Consider the following 16,275-nt stretch of genomic DNA (forward strand, 5'->3'; position numbering starts at 1 on the left):
ATCTACAAAATTCTTAGTGGTCTGGCAACTCAATTCTTTCTGGGGGGGAGGTAATTAGGTTCACTTATTATTTATATACCTTTAGAGGTGGTGCTGGGGATTGAACCCAGGATCTTAAGTATGCTAAGCATGTGCTCTACTACTTGAGCTATACCCTCGCCTCCCAACTCAGTTCTTAAAATTTGAAAGAATTATGACTGCTTGGGGTTTAACAAAGTTAAATTAATGTAGGATGTATTCTCTACTTGATACTAACTGTTGGTAGGAAGTGGACAACAACTCTTTTCACTAAAGAACAAGAGAAAAATTATTTGGGTTGCAGTGGAAATGCTTGAAGGTGGATGTTAGGAAGAAATGGGGATGGCAGCTAGACATTGGGGGACGCTGGTGAGGATATATGTTTGGTCTCGTGGGATCTAGACAACGGTGACTTAAACCAGCTAGAAGGTGAATTCTCTATTGTGTTGAAGTCCCAGTAGGTATTGAGGTTCTGTTCCATAAAGCCAAGAGGGGTTCAGGCTCTTATTTTGCTGTGCCATTCATAGGATGTCCCCCTTATCCCCACAGTTGAAAGTGTCCCCATCAGGGCCTCTTTCAGCTTGTGGGAAGGTGGAAAGGGAAAGGAGGACATGTCCTCTTTTAAGAGAATGATCGAGAAGTTGCCCACACACTAGTGGCCAGAAATCAGTCAGATGATCACACCAGAGGCTGAAAAATACTGTTTTTACTTGGGGTGCCCAGGGGCCCAGCTGAAAATGCAATTACTACTTATAAAAAGTGAAATTGCATAATGCCATCTGTCCATCAGGAATTCATTTTTTATTCCCTTTAGGTCATCCTTTAAATCATTCCATCTTGTAGTCAGATTTTAGTAATCTTAAACTGATCTACCACTATGAAGTTTGATGAATTACATAAATTTGACTTTCTTTCTAGTCTTAAATGTTAAAATGTTTTAAAATGAGAAGAAATCTCTCTGCAAGGGGCCTTCATGATGGTGGAAAGTGGCTGCTCTTCCTTTCCACCCAAGACATTCTGAAATATCAGGCTTAATCATGGGAGTAGGGGAGGGACTGTGTTAGAGAGTAAGAAATACATTCTGTGTGTGTGTGTGTGTGTGTATTAAAAGGAACTTTACTGGGTGTTGGGGGTTCAGACGAGGTCCATGAGGATGTTGTCCACCATGATGCTAGGCTGCAGGCCCTGCTAGGGGACCCAGCCTGGGGACCGCCTCCTCAGCAGCATCTGACCTGGCAGTGGAGCCCTCAGTGGGAGCTGGGCAGGCCAGGCAGGGCTGGGTGGGTGGTGGGTGCAGGAGGGGAGGCCCCAGCTGAGAATGCCCCAGGCCCTGGTGTGGTGGTGGCATTAGTGCAGGGGCCCCTGATGGCTGGAGGTGGTGGAGGGAGGCCTCGGGGGACACCCCAGTCTGGAACGGTGGTGGTTTAAGGAGGAAGCTCCACAGCTGGGTTTTGTGGCCGAAGGATGAGTCTGGGAGGGGATTGCCCAGTGGCCACTCCAGGAGGGCTTTGTGGGGCACCTGCGGGGTGGGGGGGCTGGGAGGCACCCTGGGGCTGGGGCTGCCCCGCAGCCGCTGAGGCCTCTGTAGTATTTTTAGGCCAGGGCTGCGGCGGTCAGAGCAGTTCTGTGAGGGTCTTGCGTGGACCTCCAGAATGAGGCCCAGCCCTGGGGGCGCCTGCTGTGCCCCTAATCTGCGCTGCTGCTGAACTTGCTTGTGGTGGGTGATGACCGGCCGGATGCCGTTGACGAAGCTGCCCTGGTCGTAGGAGATGAGTCCCCTGGAGATCTTCTTGGACGAGTTCAGGAGCATGAGCACGCGCGCCTCGCAGAGGGCCGTGCGGCGGAAGTGCACGCAGCCCGCGGAGCCGATGCCCAACAGGCGGTAGAGGCCTTTGAGGGAGTCCAGGTCCTTGGTGAAGCGGAGCTGGACCATCCCTGATTTCCAGAACAAAGGGCCCAGGGTGGTCCGCAACTGCTGGGGGATGAGCCGCACGATCAGCGCCTGCGGCCACTGCCCGGCTTTCAGGTTCTCGCGATACTTCATGTAGCCCCCCCCCCCCCCCCCACAAGGCAGGGGCGCGTCAGCTTGGTGTCGGCGTCCACGGAGGCAGGTTTGGGCTTCTCCTGCCACCTGAGGAACCCTCTCCAGGCCAGGAGTGTTCTGGAGACTGACTAATGACCGCCGAGAGCCTGAGCCCGGAGCTGGGCCTGAGAAGGGCCGCTCACGCCGCCTGGGGCCATGGTGCCCGCCAAGGACGTGCCCCAGGCTGCGCAGGGGGCGCCGGGCCCGGCCCAGCGGCCACAGTGGAGACCAGGCTGGGCTGGGAAGCGGGAGGCGGCCTGGGGGCGCCAGGGACCCTTGGGGGCAGCGGGGAGCCTGGGCCAGACTGTAAGGGGCCCACTCCTGGAGCGGCTTGCTGAAGAGAGTTGAAGGGCGAGAAGCGAGGGCTCAGCCCAGCCTTCTGGTTCTTGGCAGCCTCTGCTGCGTTCTGCGCTGCCGCCTGAGCTGCACTCAGGTTCCCGAGGACCTGGTACTACTGCTGAGGGACTGGTGGGGCGAGGCAGAGGCTGCTGGGGGGCTGCCGAGAGTGTAGCCCCCGAGGGTGGAGCTGGAGGCAGGGCACAGGCTACTTTGGCTGGAGGGGGCCTGGGGCCGAGCCACCCGCAACGGACAGCACAAGCCCCCGCACCAGCACCATGTGCATCGGGTCCTGGCTCACGTCTGCTGGCGGCTGGAGTGGCTCCAGCATGGCGGGAGGAAGCGCCTTCTCCAACAGAAGCTGCAGGGCAGGCAGCTTCTGGGGACACACGATGGAGACGTAGATTCCTGGCTCCCTAGTCTTCTGCACAAGGCTCTCGGACGTGCACCCGGAGTACTTGGTGCTCTCGACAGTAGGCAGCAGGTCCGGCGCGAGTTACAAGATAAGGAGGCCGACTCGGTGTGTCTGGTCGTTGTGCTCGCGCGTCTTCTTGAAACTTCCTGCAAGGCCCTGCTGAGACCTTTGGCGTGAGGCTGCAGCCTTCGCCACCCCACCCATGAACTTCATGCCATCCAGCTAGGTGAAAAACTCAGGCGCTGCTGGTGGGAGCACGACATTGGATGTGGGACTCGGGAGCGCTGTCCGCCGTGTGGAACACCGCCAGGCTGTACTTGGCCCCGCATAGTCTCCCCTGAAGCCCGTCTCGGCAGGAGGATCACCATTAAAATACTCGACGGCCGGGAGCAGGTAGTGCTTGTGGAGGCCCTCGAAGCAGGTCCCCAGGTTGGCCTTGCCCTTTATCACAAACACCACGTCAGCTGCGAGGCCCCCGGCGCAGGCCGGCCCTCGGACCCGGGGACAGTGCTTCACGCTGCAGATGCTGCAGCCGCGGGCAGAAATACGTTCTTAAGCTAATTCAAGTGACAGAGGAAAGGACTGAAACCTTCTCTCTGGCAGACTAAAGGAACTTTTGAAATTGCCCAGAGGTAGAGGTGTAGTCTTGGTGCCTCCATTTTGTCTTATCTGACTTGGGGATTCAGTTGCTGTTCCTCCCTCCACTAATTAGTCAGAGAACTTCCATGGAACCTCCTTTGACCCTGCAAACGACCTGAAGCACTGAACTCCTTGGAAGGATGGATGCCAAGTAGGTACCAGAACAACCATTGTTACCAAAGGTGATTTTCTTAGTTTTCACCTCTGTGTTCAGAGCTGCCCCGGGCCCTCAGCCATGTTAGTTCTAGGAGGGCTGAGATTTTTATCTGGCTTATTTGCTGTTGCAGCCCTAGAATGTAGACTAGTGTCTGGAACATATTTAGGTGTTCAATAAATATGTAAATGAAAGAATAAAATTAGGTACAAGAAATCAGTTGCTTAAAAAGGCAATAGGGGAATTGAGAAAAGAGAAACTAGTTTGGAGTCAGAAGTCCTGGCATGTCACTCAGTATTATGTGGGTTTTAGGCTAAATGCAATCTTTCCAAACTTCTACTCATCTGAGAAACACAGATAATACCTTTCAGGGTTGTCGTGATTATTAAATATATAGAGTAAAAATATATAGTGTTTTGTAAACATTTGAATTAGGAAAGAGCAAAGATTAAAAAAATACATTCTGTGGCTATGTGGACGTTTATATAAAATAAAAGGGGCTCTGTTAAGCACTGGGCAAGGAATGGGTGGTTAGATGATGCCTGGGAAACTGGGCTCATTAAAGGATAAACCTACGACTAGATCCCTATTTCACATCATTTACAAAGATTAATTCCATTTAAATGAAAGATATAAATGTAAAAGAAAGGTATAAAGCTGATAGATGTTAGAAGTATGAATTTGAAATCTGGGTAAAACCTGAGGAAATATGAAATGTCACAATCAGGACAATAAGAAATAGAAAACCTGAATAGATCAACAAATATTAAAGAAATTAAAAAGCTAATAAAAGATTCCCTTTTACCTCATACATTCAAAAAACTCCCTAGTCTTAGAGGTTTTCTTTGCTTCTTTTAAATGGTTTGGATGATTAGATTAGTCCCACACAGGATGGCCACCCTTTTGAGTAACTCAGAGTCTACTGGTTAATAACTTAATCACAGGAATGACATACCATCACTTCAAAGGTTCTTGCCACACTTCGGAGGAAGGATTACACAGGGTATGTAAATCAGAGGGTGGGAATCTTAGGGACCATTTAATTTTCTGAGGGGGAGGTAATTAGGTTTCTTCATTGATTTCTGCTTGGAGGAGGTACTGGGGATTGAACCTGGGAGCTCTTGGGTGCTGATCATGTGCTGTACCACTTGAGCTATACCCTTCCCCCAGGAACTATTTTACTTTATTTTATTTTATTTTATTTTTTATTATTATTTTTTAATGGAGGTACTGGGGATTGAACCCAGGACCTTGAGCATGCTAAGCATGTGCTTTATCACTGAGCTATGTCCTCCCCCCCATTTTAGAATCTGCCTTTCTTAGTGTCCTTCCCTAGGGGTGTGGGCAAGTAAGTGTGGTGGATGCAGTCTAGGGAATACAGCACAACATGGACTAGAAGTGCTGGGCCTGATTCAACTTGGATAGACCTTGAAAACTGTCAAATGAAAAAGTAAGCAATAAAAGGATGTTTATAGGACAAAAAAAGTTATATAAATGAAAATGCATATGCTCAAAATAACACTATACATTTTATAAGAATATGTATCAAATGTGTTAAGAATAGGTGCCCAGGGTGGGAGGGAGGAAATGAAAGTTAAGATTAAGTGGAGGGTGGGGAAAAAAATAAAACGAGAGATTTGAAGATGAGAGAATGCCATAAACTGAGGCGAATGGATAATTCAACTCCCTGAAGCTGGGATACAAAAGGAAATAAATTGAAATACTTAAAATAGAAACTAAATTCTTTGACACAGCTCTTTTCCTTGCTTGTTTTCCTCTGCCAATGACTTAGAATGATTTTAGGCATAAGCAGAGCAATTCCTAATGTGCTGTACAAACTATTTCAGTGGCTTCTTTTCTCAAGCAGGTTTCCTAGAAAGGCTGTTGGATTTGTAGGGCAGGTCACACAGAGGCGGAACACAAGTGCCGTCGTTGCTAGAGGGGAATGGGACCTGCCCTGTTGGGGTGGTGAGGCAAGCAACTCTGCCTTGTCTGAAAGAATAGAGTCCTTATTAAAGTAACAATATAAATTAGCAAAATGTTATAAGAATTATAGGCAGTCTCCAATTTGTGAACATACGTTCATTTTTAAATTGAATTTTGAGAACATTCAAGCTGTCCTCTATAGGAACAATGCTATAAATTGTAGTTATATACCCAGTATTTGCTAGAACACACACACCACATAGCTGAAACAGGATAGGAGTGGAGCTCACTTGGGTTCTGAGTCTTGGGAATCAGGAGAAGGAAAAGAAGGAAGACTTCCAAGGCTGACTGTAATTAAAATGTTGAACTAAATGAAGTTCACATTTGTCAGTCTCTGATGTTTCTTTCTTATGTCTCTTGCTTTCTTCGCTGTACATTATAATGGGAGTATTTTTCTTGTTGCAATAAAGCTTATGATCATTTTTAAATGGCTGCAGAAATTTCCATACAATGGGTAGATGATCATCCTTTGCTTAGCGGTTTCTCTATTGCTGACGATCAGGTCCACACTCCTTTTCTGCCCACTTTATTCCCCCCGGGTACCTCCTTTCCTGGCCCCTGTTACACATTCTCTAGTTACTCTGAGCACTTCCCCTCCCAGACCCCTAAAGCACTCCATTTTCCAAACTTACTTGACTTTCTGCTCTCTCAACCCAAACTCTTGTTTATTCAGTGCAGCTGACTTCTGCAAAGATTCGTTGGAAGCTTTGAACTGAACTCAGTCATGCTTATGTATCAATGGCTAGTAGACCTCTAACCAGTCCAGAGTTATTCACATTGTTAAAAGAAGATGCTCGTTAATCCAAATTAATCTTTGCATTGAGCCAGCTGAGCAAATCAAAAGGAAAGTTTCCTGTTAGGGTAGAAAAAGATTGGATCAGGGTGATCACCTTACAAATAGGCTAATCCTGCTTGGGAATCTTTCCTCTAACCAAGTCCCCTAAGATATTGCTGGGTTTGCACAGTTGACTTCATTCCTTTAGTCTTTTTTTTTACATTTTTTTGAGTTATAGTCATTTTACAATGTTGTGTCAAATTCCAGTGTAGAGCACAATTTTTCAGTTATACATGAACATACATATATTCATTGTCACATTTTTTTTTCACTGTGAGCTACCACAAGATCTTGCATATATTTCCCTGTGCTATACAGTGTAATCTTGTTTATCTATTCTGCATATGCCTGTCAGTATCTACAAATTTTGAAATCCCAGTCTGTCCCTTCCCACGCTCCTCCCTCTTGGCAACCACAAGTTTGTAGTCTGTGTCTATGAGTCTGTTTCTGTTTTGTATTTATGTTTTGTTTTGGTTTTTTTTTTTAGATTGCACATATTAGCGATCTCATATGGTATTTTTCTTTCTCTTTCTGGCTTACTTCACTTAGAATGACATTCTCCAGGGACATCCATGTTGCTGCAAATGGCATTATGTTGTCATTTTTATGGCTGAGTAGTATTCCACTGTATAAATATACCACATCTTCTTTATCCAGTCATCTGTCGATGGACATTTAGGCTGTTTCTGTGCCTTGGCTATTGTAAATAGTGCTGCTATGAACATTGGGGTGCAGGTGTCTTTTTGAAGTAGGGTTCCTTCTGGATACATACCCAGGAGTGGGATTACTGGGTCATATGGTAAGTCTATTCATTCCTTTACTCTTGATCCTGTAGATCCTCTAAGCAGCAGTTTTTGTTTTTCCCTCCCCTCCTCTTTAATGGTTTCCATGTGGCATTGGTTGCCATTGAGAAGGGGAGAGAGGTGTCAAAGCTGTCTTTTGTTTTTTTCCTCTTTTTTTGGTGGGGAGGGGTTGTGGTAATCAAGTTTATTATTTTTTTTATTTAATGGAGGTACTGGGGATTGAACCCAGGACCTTGTGCATGCTAAGCATGTGCTCTACCATTGGGCTATATCCTCCCCCCCATCTTTTCTAACTGAGGGTTTATTGGTAAATTGGGAATGGTCTCTCCTAAAAAAGCTTAATAAGCAAATAAAAAGAATAAGAGTAAAGCAAATACAAAGTAGAGTTCAAGTCATTTGTTTTCCTAAATGTCTGCAGTTGGCAATACGGTGTAACCTAGACTTTCCTTATATCATTTCAGTGCATGTGTGTGTTGCAGTGGGAAAGGGCTGCTGGAAGCTAGGACAGGTCTAAGCAGGCAAGGGCTTAGGTCCAGAGGTCAGCAAGGAGCAGATTTATCTGGACCAGTGCTAATTATCTCAGCCCAAAGGAATCCACATTCAAATCTGTTTATACGTTCACAGGAGGGGGGTGATCATCATCAGATGCCACAAAAACTTGAAAGCGTTGAGGCCAGGAAGAGAGGCTGGGAATATCTCCCTAGAATGGAGATGCTAAGAGCACAGATCTTTGCTTCTGCTCTGGTCATTATCCCAAGACAACTTCGGTGGGATTGTTGCGAAGCCAGAGCCTCACTGAGTCACCGGCAAGGCGTGTATTCCATCTGACTCATTTCAGTCCACTCATTTTCTTTATTCTGTCAGAGATCTCAGTCCTCCTGTGGTCCTGTGCCCTTTTTTTAGGACAAACACATCTTCTTTCTGACTTGGTTGCTCCAAACTCTTTCCACAGGTTTCTTTATTGTCTCATCAAAAAGAAACCCTCAGAAATGTGGTTTCACAAACCTGCAGCTCATTTCTGCTGTGACCCAACCACACTGCTGCCATCTGTCCCTCCTCCAAGGCAGACCTCTTCATCCATACATCTCCTTCTCCTCCTTGCCTTCCTCGCCCTCCTCCTCTTCTTCATTAAACGGTTTTACACACTGTGGTTTAATGGACACACAATACACAGCACCTATGTAAATCATGTAATTTGATGTTTTGGTATGTGAAGTCATCATGAAACTGTGACCTCGTCACCACAGTTAAGATAGTGAACATGACAATCACCTCCAAAGATTTCCTTATACCCCTTGATAATCTTTCCCACTGCCCTCTCTTCAGCCAATCACTAATCTGCTTCCTGTCACTGCAGGTTAGTTTTATAAGGGGAATGAATGTAGAGTATGCTCTCTTTTGTTTGCCTTCCCTCACACGGCATAATTATTTTGAGATTCATCCATGTTTCTGCGTGCATACTGGTCTTTGTAAGGACGTGGCTTTTTTTCTTGGGTTCATGTCTAGGAGTGAAATGGCTGCATCATGTGGTGGATGCATGTTCAGCTTTTTAAGAAACTGGCGAATTGTTTTCCAAGGAAGTTGTAACATTGTTGCATTCTCAGCAGCAATGTGTGAGAATTCCAGTTGTCCACATCCTTGTCAACACTTGTTATGGTCAGTCTTGTTTTTCAGTCGTTCTAACAGGTATGAGATGGTATCTCATGGTGTTTTAATTTGCATTGACTTAATGACTAATGATGTTGAGCATCTTTTCATGTAGTTTTTTGCCATTCATATGTCTTCTTTGAGGAAATATCTGTTCAAATCTTTTCTTCATTTGGGGAGAGGTTGTTTGTTTTCTTCTTACCAGGTTTTGGGGATTATGTATTCTGGATATAAGTTATCAGGCATATGATCTGCAAATATTTTCTCCCAGTCTGTGGTTTGTCTTTTCATTCTCCTGTCTTTTGAAGAGCAGATGTTTACAGTTTTGATGAAATACAATTTATCAGTTTATTTTTAATGGATGTTGCTTTTAGTATCATCTGTAAGAAATATTTACCTAACCCAAAGTTACAAAGATTTTCTCTTATGTATTCTCTGAAAGTTTTATAATTTTAGGTTTTAAGTCTATGGATGTTTTAAATTAATTTTTTGTACATAGTGTGAGGTATTGAGAGTTCTTTTTTTTTTTTTAACACAGATATTTAGTTGTTCAGGCAGTATTTGTTGAAAAGACTAGTCTTTCTCCACAGAACTGCCTTAGCATCTTTGTCAAAAATCAATTTTTTTACAATATATTTGTGGCTTTCTTTCTAGACTCTGTTTTATTGATCTAGTTTGATGTCAGTAACACTTCTCATGATTACTGTAGCTTTATGTCAAGTCTTGAAATTGAGCACTGATAGTTTTCCAATTTTGATTCATTCTAAAATTGTCTTAGCTATTCTAGGTCATTTGCATTTTCATATGAATGTCAATTTATACAAAAAGTCTGCTGAGATTTCTGTAGGGATTGTATTATATTTATAGAGCTGTTTGAAGATAATTGATTTCTTACATCAGGTTTTTCAACCCACCTTCATCAGTTCTTCATTTGAATTATAGCGCTTTTTATGTTAAGTTGGGTATTTTATAGCTTAGTTTTCTACTGACAAAATTATTTCTTCAGGGAGCTATGGCTTACTCTTTCCAAATATGTAAAACTTATTTTTGGATGAAACAATTTTAAGCAAACACAATTACTTATTTACAATGGCATTTTTATTTTTAAAGTTAAAAATTGGAACATTAAAAAATGCTAAAAGGCGGGAGGTGGTAGAGCGCATATTTAGCATAGACGTCCCGGGTTCAATCCCCCGTACCGCCTCTAAAAATAAATAAATAAATAAATAAGTAAATAAACCTACTTACATCACCCCCAAAACTAATAAAATTTTTTTTTAAAAAAATGCCAGGATACCACTTCCGATGGTCTGTCGGATGTGTGGAGTGCCTCTCAGACGCCCCCTTCAGATCCGAGGCCCTCATCCTCTGGCTGCTGGGAGTATTGGTGGTTGACGGCTCTCATTGAGCCTCTCTGGGGATTACCCTCAGCCGACCAAGGGACTCAAGGTCACAGCCCGTCCCCAGAGGCAGTACACATCCAATGACTAGTCCATAAGGCCTGACCTCCTTGCCTAAAGACAGAACCACTCTGAAGGGCTGCAGAAGCCACACAGCTCCTGGTGGGATCAGCCGAGGCCTCTGTGATGTCGAAGTTCAACCCCTCCCCCACCCAGTAGACGTCCTGCCCTCTAATCTCCATCTCAGACAGTCTGTCTCCCAGGGAATCCAAGTGAAGACAAACGATAATTTCCTAATCAGCTCGCAGTTAATGCAAGGGCTTAAAGGAATGGAGATAGAGACCCAGGGCCAGCCCACAGGGCCCAGAGATGAGATGTGGCAAAAACCGGAAGCCAACTATTTTGACTGTTGGCTTATGGTCAAAGTCACATCCTTCACTTAGAAGGACTTTTCCCTTTGACATGTCACCTTATGAAACCATCTTGACTTTGGGAGGAGTGGAAAGCCCCTGGCAGGCTTCTGCGTCCTTGGTGGGGCAGGGACACGGAGGGCACGCGGCAGAGAGAGAGAGAAAGAGGGACTTTCCGTACAGGCTAATTGACGCTGGCTGGAGAAGCTCACCCTCTGGGCACAGGGCATCAAAGTTGGAGGGGCCGCCGGTAGGGGAGGGCTCACTTTATTAACTGTTCTCAACTCCTGTTTGATGGGCCCAGGAGTGTGAGCCAGGAAGCAGGAGGAAATAGTACCAGAAACCACTGTAAAATTAAACATTGTGATCCTCAAACATGGTTTTAGTCACTTATTGATGCTAATAAAACCTAGAGTGATCAGAACTGACAGGTGGCGACCAGGATCCTCAAGGAGGCATTTCTCCACGGCTCTTCTCTGAGACAGGAGCCAGCATTCCGCCTTCCGTTTTGACATAAATCCTTCCCTACTGTGATTCCTCTTGGAATCACCCCACATTAAAAAAAAAAGTTAGAATAGGGCCTTTAAAAACAGCCTTAGGGTGGTGGGTAGGTATGGCTCAGTAGTAGAGTGTGTGCTTAGCATGCTATGAGGTCCAGGGTTCAATCCCAGCACCTCCATTAGAAAAAAAAGTCAAAAAACCTTGGGTCAGCCCATGTAAATGAGTTTCACTTTATACAGCAGATATATTTATGTAAATTTAATTATATAATCATGACTAATAAATAATTGTATTATAAAGTCATTTCACCTGTTTTCCCTCCTCGTTTGACATTTACAACAATCTATGGCAGAGGAGGAAACTGAAGTTGAAAGAGGTCACTGGCTGGTACTGGGCCTCTTAGTAAGTGGATGAACTTGAACTTAAACTTGGGTCCACAGACACTAACACCGGTGTTATTTCCTTCCCTTAAAAGCCCTAGAAGAATTTACTTTCCAGAAGACTCCTCCATAAGTCTGTATCAGTCTGGGTGTTCATCTGTTCCAAGGTGGAGCCAGCTGCTGTCTTTGAAGGAACACAAATTTCAAGACTTTCTCATAGGAAAATGAACAATGAAGGAACCATCACCGTGGTGCCCTAGGTGAGTGGGAGATTGGCAGGCACCAAGGTTTCCACACTTGCCTAGCTGGCTTGCTGTGGGATACCAGCATTACGCACATTCCTAATGAAAGTCCTGGAGATGTTTTACCAGCAAAACTACCTTGGTGGTGGGAGGGGAGGCTCCCTGAGGAGGGGTTAGGGGGACGGGACAGGAGGTGCTGTGGAAGAGGAGCTGCAAGCGAGGCCTGCACGCGCTCCAGCTGCCACTCGGTGAGGCAGGCCCAGAGGGTTCTGGAAGGAACAGAGGACCCAGTGTGAAACCAGGCCCTTCCCAGCCCCACTTCATTTAATCCTCACTCCGCTGCAGTGAGTTTTCCTTTCTTTTATTTCAAGTGTGGAAACAGATTTTAAGAGGCTGAATTATCAAAGGTCAGAACAATTAGTGGGATATGAGCGCAGGTCTCTCTGATTCCAAATCTGTTGTGTTTAATCACTTGGTTTATATTGAGTATAGAGGTAGGCAGGATAGTGAACTGCTTTGCATACCTTCAGGCTCGTATTTAAAATATTTCTTCAACATTTACCTAGTGGAAAAGTTCAGGCTTGGGGGGGGGGTTGACAGGTGGGGGCAGCATCCAGCGTGGATACAACACCTCCTCCCTCTGTGTGAGGCAGACGGGGCAGCTCTGGGTTCACCTGAGCCCAGTGTTGGGAGGGATGTCTTCCCCACCCTAAGCAGCCCATCAGAGTATCCCTTACAAGGACGAGCAGTTCGGCCCCTGAGAGGCAGCCTTGTAAACAACGCTGCCAGGGAGATGGCAGTGCTGAAGGCCGGATCCCTGGGCACTACCCTATTTCCCCATGTGGTCAGACCACAGACCACATCCATGGACACTCTGGAGAAGTCTCACATTCTGTCTGTTGGCTTTGTTCATCATGGCCTGTGTCTATGCTCCGTTCAGGGCTGGCAGCCTGCCTGGAAATGCTGGCCCCACTGGCCAGATGGCTCCACCTGGCCCTCCTCCATCTGGCTGTATTGCTCCTGTTCTGCAGCAGGGGTACAAGCACCCCTTTCTCAGCCAGGAGAACAGGAGTCAGGGGACCTGGTGACTGTTACCTGCTTGGGTGGCTTCCTCCCAAGAGACATCGCCTGCTTTCCCTTAGATTGCCAACCGCCCCAGGAAATCAGAGGACATCCTGCATCCATCCACCTTAATCTGAAGGAAGTTTGGATTACAGGAAGACCATCCTCGAGGAAGTGTGCCCCAGGATTTGCACAAGATGATAAGTAACCAAAAGCCTACTGCTTGCATTTTATTTGCTGTCTGTAAATCATCTACATATTTGATTGAGGCTGCTCTTCATGCATAGGTGAATGGGAAGTGAACTGAATATTTTTTAAAACTAACTTTATACAATAATTCAGACATTTTTCCATCAAGGAATTAGTAGTCTACCAAGATTTCAGTCCACGGTGTGGGACAAATCTTATGTGCCCAAGCCAATTTCAACATTTGGAAAAGATAAGGTGAGAATTTGTGCACAAGTGAGTATGGGTGTATGGGGATAAAAGGAGAGAAAGGAGCAAAGATGACCAGAGGTGACTGGCAAGGAAGGAAGACCCAAGAAAAGCCTGCACCCGCTATGATGTGCTCATCGGAATGCTAATAATTATTAGAGGAAAGGAGACACAGAAGATGAATGTCCTGTCCCCTTTGGTGAGACGTAAGTCAGCTAGCCGTGCCAGGGAGCCTGTCCTAATCTGTGCAAAGCAGGAAGGGCTATTGCCTGGTATTTACAAGATTCATCTATGCTCTAAAGATGTGCAGATTATTCCATGAGTGAGAGACTCTGGAAGAATGCTCAGCTGGTGCTGGCAGAGATTGAATTTCCTGGAGGAAGATGGATCATCCTAGCCTGCAGATGTATACATGATTTCCCAATGCCTACTGGTGAGTTTGAACAAATTCTATGAAGACAAATCAGCGAACGCTATTAAGGAGTGTCATGAAGTCTAGGGGAAGATACTGGTGCAGTGGGTCTGGCCACCACAGGGGCAGGTAGGAAGGTCTGGAACATCTGGCTGTGAATGTAACATCTGAATGATATGGTGTTATTCATCATGGTGTCAATTTTCCCTTCTTTCATTCTGGAATAAGTCTCTCATGCATAACAAGTTGATACTCTAATAAGGATTTAATTAATGGTTTCCCAATTCCTTTGAGAAAGAGAAATTAAATTAATTAAAGCAGGAAAGTGGACAGAAAAAGCAAGTGGCTTAGCCAAGATCTCATAGCTCAGTGGCACCTAACTTGAGGTTTTTGACTCTAGTAAACGATCCAAAGGAATGTTACTGCTGCCTTCTCTCCTTGTATCAGTTTCTTTCCACCCAAAATGTTGGGGTGACCAGCAGGATTCTTGTTTTTTTCTGGTCCTTTCAGAAAGCAAGAGGCCATTTTTTTTTTGTACACAAATGTTCGTAGTAGCATTATTTGTAATAGCCAAAAAAGGAAACAATCTAAATGTCCATCAACTGAAGGATGGTTAAACAAAATATGGGGTGTCCATGCAATGGTGTATCGTTCAGTCATAAAAAGGAGTCGAGTTCTGATACATGCTGCAATGTGGATGCACTTTGAAAACATTGTGCTAAGATAAAGTCGGTCCCCAAAGACCACATGTTGTTATGATTCCACCTATCTGGAATAGAATCTATTTGGAAATGTCCAAAATAGGCAAATCTATAGAAACAGAAAGTTGTTTGTTGGCTACCTTGGGCTGAGGAGCTTGGGGGTGGGGTGTGGTACAAGGTTTCTTTTTGAGGTGATGAAAATGTTCAAAAATTGTGTGAGTGGTTGTAAAACTCTGTGAATATACAAAAAAACCCGTTACATTGTACACTTTCAGTGAGTGAATTGTATATCAATTACATCTCAGTCAAATGGCTCAAAACAAGTAACGAGAGACCATTAGTAAGATGTGGGGTGTTGCCGATGGGAAGCCTCACTTGGTTTGCACCTCTTGGCATAGTCCTGGGACCAGAGCTGAGTGTAAGAGGTGAAGGGAGGAGCCTGGACTGGACACCTCCGAGGCTGGAGCCGGGAGGCATTCACTAACTGAATGCAAATACTGAAATTCTTGCCTCTTTGTTAATGCCCAGTCAGGGAGGGGAAAGAGAAAAGCGTTTGGCTTAAGTCTTAGGGTTTGGAGCTGGGAAGCGTTTTTGAGGGTGACTCAAAGCAATTTCAAAATTAGGCTTAAATAGAATCAGCACTGCTGTGTATTTGCAAATCTCTTAACCCTCCATCTGGGATCTCATTCGAAGTCTCAGTGCTGAGGTGTTGAGAAGGGGAGAATCTCATTTGATACTCAAGAAGGAAACCCAGAAGAGGAAACCAGTTCCCTCGAAGAAATGTTATCTCCTATTGTTGTATGTGGCATTGTAAGTTAAATGTGACGATTTCTCCAGCAGCAAAGCTCACAAGACACTGAAATGAATGGTCTCTGTGAAGAGGTGGAAACCTTTGTGTATGGGGACACATGGGAATTAGATGCAACCCATTATGAGACTGGGATGTGGATTATTTGGCCTCTGGAAAACCCGAGGTCAGTGGAAGCTGCAGTTTCACCTGTTGAAGGATCAAGTTCAAGTGTGGTCTAGTGGGATAAACACAGTCAAATGAGTCATTCCACTCAACATTTAAAAAATTTTTTTTAACTTTTTAATTTATTCTTTAAATTTTTATTATTTAAAAATTTTTATTTTTAATTTAAAATTATTTATTATTAATTAATTGATTCAAAAATTTTATTTATTTTCTTGTTTTTTAAAAATATATTCCACTCGAGTTTTAAACCAACTCTTGTTACACCAGTATATTGTGTTATGCTGGGATAAGCCACTTGCCTCTACAAATCTGGTGCAAAATTGTGAGCAAGGGCTGGTTTTGAAAGAAATGGTGAAGCCATCTTCTGTTTTCCCCCAGCACCCTTGTATTTTAGTTCCTTAGTATCCTGGCCTGGCTCAAGAAGAGAATGGCTTAGGCTAAAACAATCTGATAAACAAATTCATATTAAAATGTATGGGACTAAGAGTTATTTAATGTGTTGCATTTTAAGAAAGGAAGTCAGTTGCCTTAAGGAACAATTTAATGAACTCATACCTCATTGCGCTAGAATTTTTTGTTTTGTTTTATTTTGTTTTAGGTTGGTGGGCCTTCTGGATGCTTCTTAATTGACATCAGCTAGACCAGTGCATCTCCAATTTGAATGTACAGGTAAACCACCTGATACTCTCATTAAACTTGACTCTAATTCAGTATGTCTGGGTGGGGCTCTCGTGAGATTCTGCGTTTCTAACAAGCGCCCTTGGGCTGCTAACATGGCCAGTGGGGACCACCTTTTGAGTAGAGGGGCCTGGATGACCACCACCCTCCATTCAGCAGCAC

General features: G+C 44.7%; 1 pseudogene; it reads right to left on the reverse strand.

Annotated features, from left to right (window-relative positions):
• Nucleotides 1-1,160: 1,160 nt before the first annotated feature.
• LOC116149727 (mediator of RNA polymerase II transcription subunit 25-like) lies at nt 1,161-15,995 on the reverse strand (annotated as a pseudogene).
• Nucleotides 15,996-16,275: the final 280 nt, after the last annotated feature.

Source organism: Camelus dromedarius, chromosome 28 (genome assembly GCF_036321535.1).
Source record: "Camelus dromedarius isolate mCamDro1 chromosome 28, mCamDro1.pat, whole genome shotgun sequence".
Lineage (NCBI taxonomy): Eukaryota > Metazoa > Chordata > Mammalia > Artiodactyla > Camelidae > Camelus > Camelus dromedarius.